Below are 12,838 nucleotides of genomic sequence, written 5' to 3' on the forward strand. Positions count from 1 at the left end.
TGTCCACCGCGTCGACCGCGACAAACCAGCCGCCATGTTTTAAATCCAGGATTAAGAAACAACTTGAGAAACAACCAAACGCAAAGCGCCCAATGTTGAGCGCTTAAGTTAAGCGTAGTTTAGTGCTAGGTTTAGCGATAAGCGATTTTGGTGCAATCGAACGAAACCGAAACTTAGCTTAGGTTCCCCGCTAAGCTCCGCTTTGCGCTAAGCGGCGTTGGTGCAACCGGCCCTTAGTGTTTTTCGATGACGCTGAGCAAGTTTCTAATTGTAACCATATGTCTATTTTCATTAAATAAAACGTTAATTATCAAATTTTAGTTAATTAGCCAAGTGATCGTTACGATTAGCCCCTATAATATGTCCCCCTGGCCGTATAACTCACCTCCAGAAGCAGCATAAGTGCAACTTTCACGGGTTTTTTTTTTTTTTTTAAATAAATCTGTTCGAATTAAAAATGAACACCCGGTATATATATATATATATATATATACACGGTGTCATATAGATTTCAGCCTTCATCTTTTTGTGAAAACCTCCGGCAATAAAACAAGCAAGATTCCTGCTCTGCGTTCTATGAACATTGGAGTCTTCATTTGGAAAAAGCTGGAAAACCATTTCATAGTCCCTTTAAGATTCTCAAAATTTGAGGCATCTCTACATTTTCGCTATAATATAAAGCACATCAGCAATCGCTTCGCTTGAGATAAATTGGTACATACCAGAGGCCAGGTAACGCAGCGTGACCTGTAGACGTGTCTCGTCGCTTATAGGGCGGCGCATCGTTGAGTCCTGTTTTTCTATGCAATGACTAGGGCTCCGTGTTTTCGGATAAATCCGAAAAACTCCGAAAAACACCCACCGGTAAAATTTTTGTCAATTCGGATTTATCCGATAAACTCCGAATTGTTATGTGCCCATGCCCCCCCCCCCCCCCAAAAAAAAAAAAAAAAACAAGAAAAAAAAACATTTGTAACAATTTGAGCAGCGCAGTATTAATGGTCCTGGGAAAATGACACCATAAATATCTTTCAAGCCTCGGACCGTTGTCAAAAGGGGGTCTTATACGGCTTGTCTCGTTAAGGTCGGTTCAGGGAAACAGGTCATCGTACCATTCGTGTCACGACAAAAGCCACTCTTTTGGTTTCCAGTTTGGGCCATGACAATTGGGGTTTTGAGAAAGGAGAGGGTATGTTTCTGGGGGTAACAGTGAAAGCTATGGACCACAGAAAGTCTATAAAATAGGGAGGAGGGGCAGTTGAAACCTCTCTATTACATCCTTAACCACTCCACCTCGCGCAACCGCGGGATAGGCGAGCTTTCTTGCGGCTACCTCCGGCAGTTTATTGATTTTAAGGTATTAACGTTTATCGAAGCCACATTTGTGTGTGACTTTTGTTGTGGGACAGATTAGTATTGCCAATGACACCACACGCTAAATTCAACCAAAGAAATCTTAATTGTTACAAGCGCGTTTTATTTTTTATCTAGTGTACGTTTGAATCTGGTTATCATTTATTATTTTTTAAGGGAAACACTGCGAAATTAATCTCTGAATTTTGGAGAATTGGGGATTTACGAAAAATAAACTCCGATAAACACCTATTTTTTGCTAAAAAATAAACTCCGAAAAACACCCTCCGAATTTCACGAAAAATCAACTCCGAAAACACGGAGCCCTAGCGATGACGTAAGCGATTTCGAACATGAACGAAAACACGGTGAGGCACCCGGAGCAATCATTGGAATTCGCGGAGATCCTCCTGAAAGAGCTGATCGTATATCGTTAATTGATGTTGGATTCCACGGTGTTTGTACTCTATCCACTCTTTTATCCAGCACGAACAATTTCCCATTTCAGCAGGCGAGTCATCGTCAACGGTTAGTAATGCTGATATCGCACAGTAGCATAGCCTTCTGGAGACGCTAATTTCTTTTCTCCAATACAGCTTTAGCCAGCACGTAGTGAGCAGTGGTGTCAAGATTAGAAACCGCGAAATCCTCCTGCAATGGTTCCGAGAGTAGAAGCCGATTAAATTCGTTTGCCAACTTTGACATCCCTCCCAACACCGACTATAGACCTTTTCATTTCAGTAGTTGCTTGACCGGCGGGTAGAGGGCGCTGGCGCACTCGCCGCCATTAGGTTGCTTCAATTTGGTCGGTTTCGGCTTCAACGTGCACGCGATTGTGATGCTCTTTCATGCCACTTCCGATTATTTTGCGATATAAATTTTTTCCTTGTAGCACACAGCGAATGAAACAATGGTACTGAGCCACTTGGCAAACCACGAAGTGGTTTCGAGCCTAAATTGCGATCTTTTTTTACGAACACTATATGCGTCCGATTCCGTCCATCGTTAATTTCTGCCAGGTTCGGCGGTGAAACAACTGCGCTGATGCACAGGGAAAAGTACCATTGTCCACGGCCGTACCCGCGGACACTAATTTCCAGAAGAAAAAAAATAAATAAAGAGTAGGACAAGCTCCGCCTGCACGTGCGCTCGTCGCCTTCCGCCGTGCTTTGGCTGTGCGTGCACCGAGTGGTACGGAAGGTAGATATATATAGCTCGCGCTCCAAGTTAGAGCTGCTACTGCTAACCTTATATTCCAACAGACTATATTGCATGAGTGCTTAGTGAAAAAGCAGGTCGACAACATGATTTACAATCTGCTGAATCACCAAGAACAGATGAACTGACAAGATTACTGTTCGATATTTGGTTTCCGTACACCAACCTTTTCTAACTGCGAGACTGGAAACGTCTTTTATAATGACTACAAAGGTTTTATATAATCACGTAGATCATATAAAAAGTGATATTGTCTCGACCTGTTTTATTTAAGGAATTTAAGCGCTCGAGAAAAATTTTGACACGCCAGCGTAGGCTGACTAGAAAATTTATTTAACTAAAGTACTCATTAACAGCATAAATTAAACTTTTTGTTTAATTTATGCTGTTTAATAAGCTGCCTTGGCCCGTGTGTAGAGCTTTTTCGTCACATCCGAACGTAATCATTTTTGCATGAGATCCAACCCTTGAACAGAAACACATGTTCTGTTAACAAATAAACGACACAATTTTCCTGTGGTATTCTAGCCACAAGGCAAAGCATTCTAACACACAGCGGTGTAGAATGTAGCTTGGCGCGATATTTGTTCATCTATTTATTTAAAAATTCTGGAGATGATTTTAAACTACCCCAACAGGACTAAATTACGTCCAGTTTCGAGCAGTTGATTCAAAACGGTCGACGCTAGGAGCATGCGCGCCGTCGGAGAGCAGTAAATTTCGTTCGTGGATAGTCGAAAAAAAAAAGGGGTATTTAAAGGCTATATTACCTTAGTGATTAGAGCAAAGGTTCAAGAGCAAAACGATGCCTTCGAAAGCGCACTGCAACGTATGTTGAACAATGTAAGCTGCCCCTAAAGATAACAGCTCGCACTTCTAACCTTGCGTCAGTGGTATTAATGGCAGGTTCTTCACCCGCTGTGATAAAGCAAAAATAGGTCCTCATGACCTACATAAGACAATAGAGGGGCAAAAACATTCTCTATGTGCTCATCTTAACATTTTTTTCAGTAAGTTGATTGATAATAATACGTCAGAATGCCTTGTCTAAATATAAATACCGACCGCGTCTTCCGTCCTATGGAACGAATACCGAAATGGCCCGGGAAACAACTCCCCACAAAATGTTTAAAAATAAAAAGAAAAACTTTCTTGTGGTGTTGTTTTCTGCCTTGTATTGAATAATTTTCGAAATCGCTACGTATAAGGCAAGATAGTTAATTTACATTTTATAAATATTAATCAGATACTCCAGAGTCAATAAAACGAAAGGTGTAAGCCACAATAGGGACAATTTCTTTCTTCAACGGCATAAACCTCACAATCATGTTGTACCAACACGTCCAAGTTACTTAATACAACTGTTTTGGTGCACTATGGCCTTAGCAGCCCCTGCGCCATTAAACCTCAAGATCAATCAATCAATTACTAAATGCACTGCTCCTAAACGGTAACTAACATACGATGCCTGTTTACACAGAAGAGAGTCGCGATAACTGATGGAAAAGCAGGCGCCTCCTGCAAGAACTCATAGCTTATGACAGTGGGTTAGTTGCCTTACCTATCATATTTCCGTACCCAATAAATGAACTAACGACAGAGCTGGTTAGTGCTAACTTCATCCGCGTTTCAACATTTTTAGAACATCTAGGCACCAAATTTAATTGAAAATGACCTTCTCTAGCCACAAATACTAGAAAAAGTGTTTCCACCGGAAAGGAGTGTGCGAATATTGTAAATAAAAGCGAAAGCTTTCATGATGATGTTCTTTTTAGAGGGTGACACTCATAGTGAGCACACACTTTCCAACTCGTGCCGATGATTCCCATTCCTCGAATCAGGTGAGACGCCTGTGTGATGTTCCGGGAGAAGTCCGCAGTCGTTGTATACCCTGCGTTGAGCTCCCCGAGTTGAGGTAAGAAAGTTATGTGCGGAGCGCAAATTCATCTGCTTCTTCTGCAGGGGTTGGGTGACGTCTGAATGCCTAGCTATAATTGGTTCTGAGTGAAGGATGGTGGGTAGACCTCAAGGCATCTTATTTTGAGGTCTACCCACATTCTTTCAATCAAACCCAATCATAGCTCGGCGTCGTCCTGACGTCACCGCAACCCCTGTCCATGAAGCAGACGAACTTGCTATCCGCATAGTCTCTGAAAGTGTAAGAAACGCAGGGACTATGCGGATAGTGTTCAAGCCTTTTGCGTTGCGATTTGGTCTTCGTGTTTCTCGTTGACGGAAGACGAGCTTAAAGGGGCGGTGCAATGATTTTAACACTGAAGGAATGTGCAGCTTGTATTTTTTATATTGTTTACTTCGGCATAAGTAAGAGAAAAAGTGCCACCATACCCCAAGATACCCCTATTTCGTTGCGTAATCGCAAAATAAAAAACGCTTTTTTTTCCCAACCTGCGGCCACATGGTGGCCGCATATGGAACCTGTAGTGTGACGTCATTCGGAGTGGTTTTTGTAAGTTATAGTGTTAGGCAATTGTAAGCTTGATTTAAGGTTAAGTTTAAAAAATCTTGTTTGTTTAGGCATGCAGAAACGCTTCAAAAGCCTAATATTGCCGCTAAAAGATTTGTGGCGCCATCTACCGCAAGTCAACCAAACCTGCCGTCGCCGTCATCCGTAGACGCCCGAGGCGCCTACGGCGGCTACACGAGCAACCCGGACGTTTTGTCTTTCCCTCGCTCGACGGAGTGCGTTGGTCGTGGTCCGTAGTATCGTGGTATCGTTATTGTTCCTGGTGTTTCGACTTCGACTGCCCGCCACATCGACTGCCCGCCGCACAAGTCCAACTGACTTACTATACGCAAGCATCTTGCGCTCGACGTCGCTCAGGCCGTCCGCCCATGCCGCCATGTTGGTCGGGAATTGACGGGAGAGCGGGAGAGCGGCAAGCCTGGCGAGGAAACGGAAGCCAGAAGCACCCAACCGGAAACCAACGCCACTCCGAATGACGTCACAGGCGAAGCTGGTGCCGCTTCAATGTTGAGTTGAGGGGTGCCAGAGATACCAATTTCTTTTATTTTTTTAATGGAAGCTAGGGCAAGCAGGAAAGAATAGTTTTCGCTCCTTCGTTTTATATGTGGCCGGGATCATTTCCCGCAATTAATTAACCAAAGTCCGCAAATTGTTGCACCGCCCTTTTAAGTGCGTATGGGGGGCGCAGCTGGAGCAAATAAATGTTCAGAATGGTGGTCCGAAATGGCATGATATGTAAATAGAGTTGGCCGGCAAAGGAACCCACAACCAGGAACGCGTAAACGCAAGTGGATCCGCTACCATTGCAGCACACCCAGATTTTTCACCCGTCGCTCGAAGACTAAAACGAAAGTAACCGTCTTGGAGAACAGAGTCGCAAGGGTTCATACTGGTTGCAGCCCCATCTATTCTTTACGGTCGCGGGTCTCGTTTTTCGGGTCATTTCTACTCATATGTGCAACTCGGGACGAGGTTAGAAGCAAATTGTTAATTATTATTTATTTTATTTATTCGAGACTGCCAGCTGCCTTTTGGCATCCAAGGCAGAAGTGGTTACAGCAATGAGTTTTATATCAGGGAAAGGAAAGTAACCTTAAGGCGCATAGGTCCCTAACAACGGTAAATTAAGAGAACAAGTACCAACAAATGCTATTTCCAGATGGAGATGGGCCTATAAGAAAGAACGAAATTAGCAGTGACCCTAAGGCGCTACAATCGCAAGTTATATATGAGAAAATTAGCGGGATGGTGCTGGTCTCCATCCTACTAAAAGTGGTAAAGCGAAAGAGAAATAAAATAGGCACACTTCACTCACTAGTAGGTAGCAATAGAAGATACAAACAAATCCTGAGATGCTCTACCGGCCACGTCACGCGGGAGGTCGTTCCATTGGCCTATCATTCTTGGGAAAAATTAAAACCGATATGCGTTGATCTTATATTGTGGCATCAACATTGTTTTACTATATTGTTTTCAAGTCAGGCTAGCTGTGTAAACTGCATATAGTCGCAGAAATTCCGACTTGTCTGATTATTAAGTATGTTAAAGAAAAGCTTAATACTTTGAAACCTCCAACGGGATTTTCGGCTTTATTCGCCCAATTTCATGTTTTACGTTTGTGACGTAGCGTCTGTATATTTATCATTGCTTGTAAATGCGCGCACGTTTTTATTGCTTGATGAGAACTGACCGCTGGAATGCATACTGTGCAGTCCACCGTTGTTGGAGATCTCATAAACGGGAAACGCATGACAGAACGTAGAACATTGGGTTTGGCATGACTTCCACCCTTTAACTACATTAACGAATAAACAAAAGGTAACAACTAGGGGTGTGCGAGTATTGACTCGAATCGAATAGCACTGCGTCATTCATAACCTTCATAACTCTAGGGAGACTTACAATATGCAAGTTTTCGTCGCAGTCTTGACACTAGAGAACAAGCTGCCTTATTTGATTTCATTCAGTATTCGCACACATCTTGTAACTAACCAAAGCTGAATCCAACATTCTAAAATGGAACTTACGCAAAATAAACTTCGGTCGACATTGATTTAGCGTTTGTTTAACTGTCATTTGATGAGATCTCTAATCTCTCCGCATAGCACATAACAACAAAGTCTAGGACTGTTGTGTCTTCGAATCAACGCTATCAACGGCTGATAACTAGCGCTCTAAAAAAAATGCGCTTGCGTCCACATTCTCGAAGTGCACCCGCAGAGCCATTTACTGGCGTTGACAGAAGTTGCTTGACGGATGCCGAGGCTGGAAGGATGCTTGCCCCGAAAAACAGGGAACATGAAATCTTACCAGCTTACGGCATAAAGTATCATATTATGTTATTACCATAACAAACTAAAACCCCGAAGCTATGTAGCACGAGGGACGACACGACACAGTGGTCTTAGTTTGCAACTTCTGTGTCGTGTCGTTTCTTGTTTTCTCTAGTCTCGAGCTTTTAATTTATTATATTCTTGCATCACCAGCTCGTTTGCACCCTAACAATATGTTCATACTGTAGTCATATGAAACATTCGGTTAAAAAATTTAAACGTTTTTTTTTTTTTTTTTTTATCCATTACTCCGCGCGATTGCTCTGAAACTCTACTGATTTATGTGCCCCCTTCAGCACATTCGAAACGAATTAAGTTTAAAATATGAAACATACACTCAAAAGAAAATAAACGCCGTAGAGAGACCTTTAATCCCTGCTACACCACGTGGAACGTCGGTCAGATTCTTCCGAGTCATCCTGAAATTTTCAGGCTAAAAGAATTACTAGCGTAATATACTAAAGCTCCTACCACGTAAATAATCAAGATGCAACTAAATTTTCACTCGATTTTGTTTAGTGATCCTTCAATTCCCGGGTAGCTTATTGCCCGGCAACGAAGGCCCAAAATTCTTTCTACTATTTCGCTTTCTCTAAACTACAAAAAGACAAACAAACTCACATTTTCTGGAATGTAAAGGACAAGCCTTCCTTCCACTTTACAAACAAAGTGTACTCTATATATTATTGATATTTTGTATCACCGAACGACGCGCAACAAACTACAGTTAGATCACACGCCAGTAAACTGCTATGACCCCGTCGACTCGATTTCGTGAACATCCGCAATAAGGTCAGTAAATCCGTCAACCCAATTCAGAGTCACATGAGTCCGCGCGAACTACGTCACGCGAGATTGCAGCTCACCTTGAGGACTTGCACCAAAATCCGGTGTGAGGCGCCAATTAACAACCCCTTGTCCAGCGTTATCAGAAGCCTTGACGAGCAGACGCTCTGATTGCACTTTTATTACCGCCAAACGCAAGACAGAGTACATAAGAGCAGCCCCTGTTCAAGCTTTGACACACAAACGCAGCTGGATTCATTCATTCGGCCGAGGAAGTAACCAAGACAGGTGAGCAACAATTATCTTGGCGTTGAAACGCGCTGACCTTGATATGTGTAAACTTTTTAGTGAGCTGTGCCTTTAGGATGTGAGCTTTCAAAATCGTTAATTGGTGCAACAAAAACGCTCATCACACAGTTTCGCCAGACCATATTTTATCCAGGATAGAGTTAAACAGATTGAGATATCTTTTTCACCCTTTAATTCCACATGAACACGTCACGCACGTAAAGCTTATTGTTTGTGTTTGTTGCAATTATTTTATTTTTATTTTGTTTAGGGGCTTACGATTTTTTCTTCCTTCCTTTTATCTGAAAGAAGCAAATTAGAAAGTGTACAATAGCTAAGTGTTCAAAAACCCTTCATTTTCGATACTCAAGGATGATACAGCTGTGCCGCGCTATAACACTGGCCACCACTTATATCAAAGACATAGGCGCAAAAGTGTAGATATGTAAAATGCCTTGTTTGCTCAAGCACTCGCACGTGCGCCTCTCTTAATACTGCACAGGACTATGTGGGGCATGTTCTTTTGGGCTTGCAAACTTGCGACACCATCCAAACAAAATGTAATGAACTCTAGCATGAAAAGGAGATTCAAATGTCATTATCGATATGGCATTGCTTATACACACTGGTGTTATTGAACACAGGAAAAAAATGCAACTGGTGGTGCAAGTGGCTGTCGCCCTCGTGGCTGCAGTGATGGTGGTCTGTCCTGTCAGCGCACAGCTGGTGGACTGCCCGGCCGTGGAGGGCAAAGACGACAACGCGACGTTGTTCTACAACCCGTACAACTGCTCCACCTACTACGTGTGCGACCACGTAAGTAGTCACACTCCTTCCTACCTCTCAGAGAAGAAGACAATGCCTCTAGATGTAGAGGTTATTACAACATCACGTCGTGTCTACTTGAACAGCGTTTGCGTGAAACGCTCCTTCATAAAAAGCAAACGCTCGAATGGCTGTGCGATGTGCTATACTGGCTCAGTAACGTTAAAGGGGCACTCCGGAGCGTTCTGCGATGGTCTATTTATGGCGGTAACTCAATCTACAGGCCCTAAAGATCCTAAAAATCATAAAATTACCGTCATGCGCGGCGGATTTCCCTATTAAAATTGCTATCAAAGTCCCCGGCACGCCCCCCTTTCTGAGATGACCCCGGAAAACGGGAGGGGCATTTCTTTACGCGTCAGCCAATAGCAAGCGAAGGATTCCGGCGTCACTGTGCGTCACCAACGCGGCCGACCGCCGACCCGCAGAGGAATCTCTCGAACACGCACGGACCGTCGTCAAGGGGCCCGGACTTCGTGCTCGGCAGTCGTCGTTCGTCGCACGGCGCCGTCGCGCTGCTACTGCAATACGCTGTCGCATTGCACAGATGACAAAGAAAAGTTTGACTCGTTGACGTGGAAGGATCGCAAAAATGGCTTCGGAGTCGGGATCCACGGGAAAAAGGAACATGTGTCCCGCAAACGCACGCCTGCAGACGCCCCGGGAAGCAGACGCGCCGACGCATCACACCCTAGCAACAAGCTTGCGGGGAGAAAACATAGCTCGCTGGTTTTGGAGCGATAATTGCGGACTATGTTGCCCGCACCACAATCATTTTACGTTTTTCTCAAACTCTAATTTACAACAAGCTTAAAAAGTGTTGCAATAATAACGTTCGCATTCACCGCGAGATGCAGCATTTCCATTGGTCAAGTTTTAGCGATAGGCAGGGAATGGGGGATTGTCTTCCAAGAGAAAATAGTCCCGATGTATTTCTACTGGCATCTGCTTAATAAGCGGTTTTGTAATCTAAAACTCTGTATACATATTAACATGCATCTACTACGCAATATAACAACATAAACAGATGATCGCGGAAAGCTCCGGAGGGCCCCTTTAAGTGTAAATATGTAGTGCTCCACAGCGCGTACGCTGCTAGCGTGACACACAACACCGACTTATGTTCGCATTTCATTTCGGAACTGTATTGGCAGGCACGAAATTGTACCGCTGAGAGAAGTGCCCAGATTAGCACTTCCCTCCACACCAGTAGACATGATGAGAACCTTTCGACTCAATAAAAATAAAGTACTCGCCATAGCTTGTTCGCGCTAAAGGTGTCGTGCAGTGTCCGTATGCACAAAAAAAGTCTGGCTAGGGGATTTTTTATGACTCCGACGGCTGTATGTGTTTCTTCAGAAACAAATGCCTGCGTGTGTATAGTATTTCTGCAGAGCACTCGAAGAACCAATCAATGCACGTGACACAAAAATGACTAAAACAAAATACGAAATTTTTTTAAACGAAAAATAAGGCTACCCTTTGGCGGTCTTGACGTGTCAGACTTCCCAATGGCACAAAACAAAAGTGACGTTCCTTCGTCAAAGTCTTTTTTTTTTTTTTACATCTCGACATTTCGTAAGCTTTCCCTTTCACTTGCACTGACTAGTACCCAATGCCAGCGGAGTTTCCGATTTTATTTCTTAAGCTGTCACTTCAGGGCTTTGCGTTAAATTTAGTGTTTTGACTTTGTTGTTTGGCCAGCAAAACCGCGTCGTTTACCGTGTGGCTTAGCGTCATACTATCGTTTTCATATTGATTTTGTGTTTGTGATCCTACGTTTTACACTAATCTTGTTTTGGAGCTATTTAATCATTCAACTCAGATGTCCTTATTGCTGTAACTAATTATGACCGCGAGTCTCGTTATCGGTGGGTACAGCTGGGATCGTTATTAAAACAATATCGAGGCTAAGCACATCCCGCCTTTCCGCCCCTTTTAGTAACATTCGTGATAGAGCACGAACTTCCCTAAGTGCCACATGCATCGTCCACCGGACGTTCTTCCTTGGTTCTGCCGTTCAAACAAGTTTCCTTAAAAAGAAGCTGAAGAAGGTCTTGAAAAATAGAACGAGTTAGAGGTGCATTCCGGAGTAATTTGATCGCGTGAATTTGAATATTGCGTTCATTTTCCCCAAAGATGTAACGAAACGCGAGAAAGCACGAAACACCTACGCTCAGTCGTTACGTCATACCCAGATATTTCGGCTGCCATGTGCGTGTCGCTCGTGTGGGCTGCCAGTGCGATTTTAAGCTTGCCAGGTATATTCCCCCGCACTGACACCGATCGTTACGTCTTTCTGTGACCTTTTTGAACATAGCGAGAGTGCGCGTGCATTGTTTTGATAAGCGCTGGAGATCCGCGAGAGCGGATTCCGAAAGCACTGGATATGACATCATGTTCCAGGAAGGAGAGGCTTCAGCGGTAATTCGAAAATGGCTTTTAGCAGCCTCCATGCATCAAATTGAAAAATTGATCTCTATATTTGGATTATGGAGGCCAAATAAAGACGATTCAAGTGTTTTTTTTTTTTTTTCTCAAATACGAAACCGCTTTAGTTTCCCTTTAAGGCAGCAGTCACAACGCTAATACGTGATACAAAAGACCATCTGAAGACATTGTCTAAGGAGGTGTGTTTCTTCCTTGTGGGACGTTTTCGGCACATTGGTCATAAAAAAGGCTGTCTGCAGACAAGTTCAGAGCATGTGTGAAGTAAAGTTGTCCCAAATATTCGTGAATATTCGAATATTCATGTCCGCAAATAATCCTGTCATCGTGTCTCCGGTAAACGACGTGTTTTTTTAACAATGTGCGGACGGCGCGAATGCGGTTTTACGCCCACCGCATTTAGCGTAAGCTCCTAGCTGGACCTCGTGAGCCCCAGTCGGTGACCGAGGCACTTCCCCACTCCGTTCCTTTTCACAGGGTACCCCGGTGCTGATGCCCTGCCCGCTGGGCACCAAGTTCAACGACGAGTCGAAGATCTGCGACCATCCGGATGACGCCAACTGCTTTGAGCTCCAGCCGCCCACCGAGGCGCCTGCGACGGAAGCAGCGCCAGAGGACCCGCCGCTCACCGAGAAGATCATCATTACCAAGACGACGGAGGAGATCATTAGGCCCGTTGAACCCGTGCCGGAAGCTGAGCCCGTCGCGTGAAGCCAAGCTTCGCCCACTTGCCAAAGTTCGTCTCAACGACGAACTCTCACCGCCCTTCAGTCGCTGCTCCGTTCTCACGCCAGTCATTTACGCGCCCCACGATATAAATTATATCCCCGTCGGATTGCCAGTTAGAAAGATCTCACTTTTGCTGTTATGATATAAATAAAGTTGTTTGAGAAGCACTGTTCTGGCTCGTTAGGTGCAGTTTCACGGCACGTCCGGACGAAACGTGGAACGGTGGAAGATCCAAAAAATGTCACTCGAAACATTTGGGAGAACGGTAGTGTACGTCCATCTTGCGTGAATTTTAGTTAAAATAATCGTGAGCTCGATAATCATTCAATTACGTACACTACGCGATGCTGTTAGCGCAAGCAAGCGATCGCCG

The 12,838-nt window shown here is 44.0% G+C and overlaps 2 pseudogenes; both read left to right on the top strand.

Annotated features, from left to right (window-relative positions):
- The window catches only part of LOC115317677, a 50,730-nt pseudogene extending 44,497 nt beyond the window's left edge, over window positions 1-6,233 (top strand).
- Window positions 6,234-8,383: 2,150 nt separating this feature from the next.
- LOC121836114 lies at window positions 8,384-12,635 on the top strand (annotated as a pseudogene).
- Window positions 12,636-12,838: the final 203 nt, after the last annotated feature.

This window comes from Ixodes scapularis, unplaced genomic scaffold, assembly GCF_016920785.2.
Source record: "Ixodes scapularis isolate PalLabHiFi unplaced genomic scaffold, ASM1692078v2 PGA_scaffold0__279_contigs__length_252992795, whole genome shotgun sequence".
In the NCBI taxonomy this organism is placed as follows: Eukaryota; Metazoa; Arthropoda; class Arachnida; order Ixodida; family Ixodidae; genus Ixodes; species Ixodes scapularis.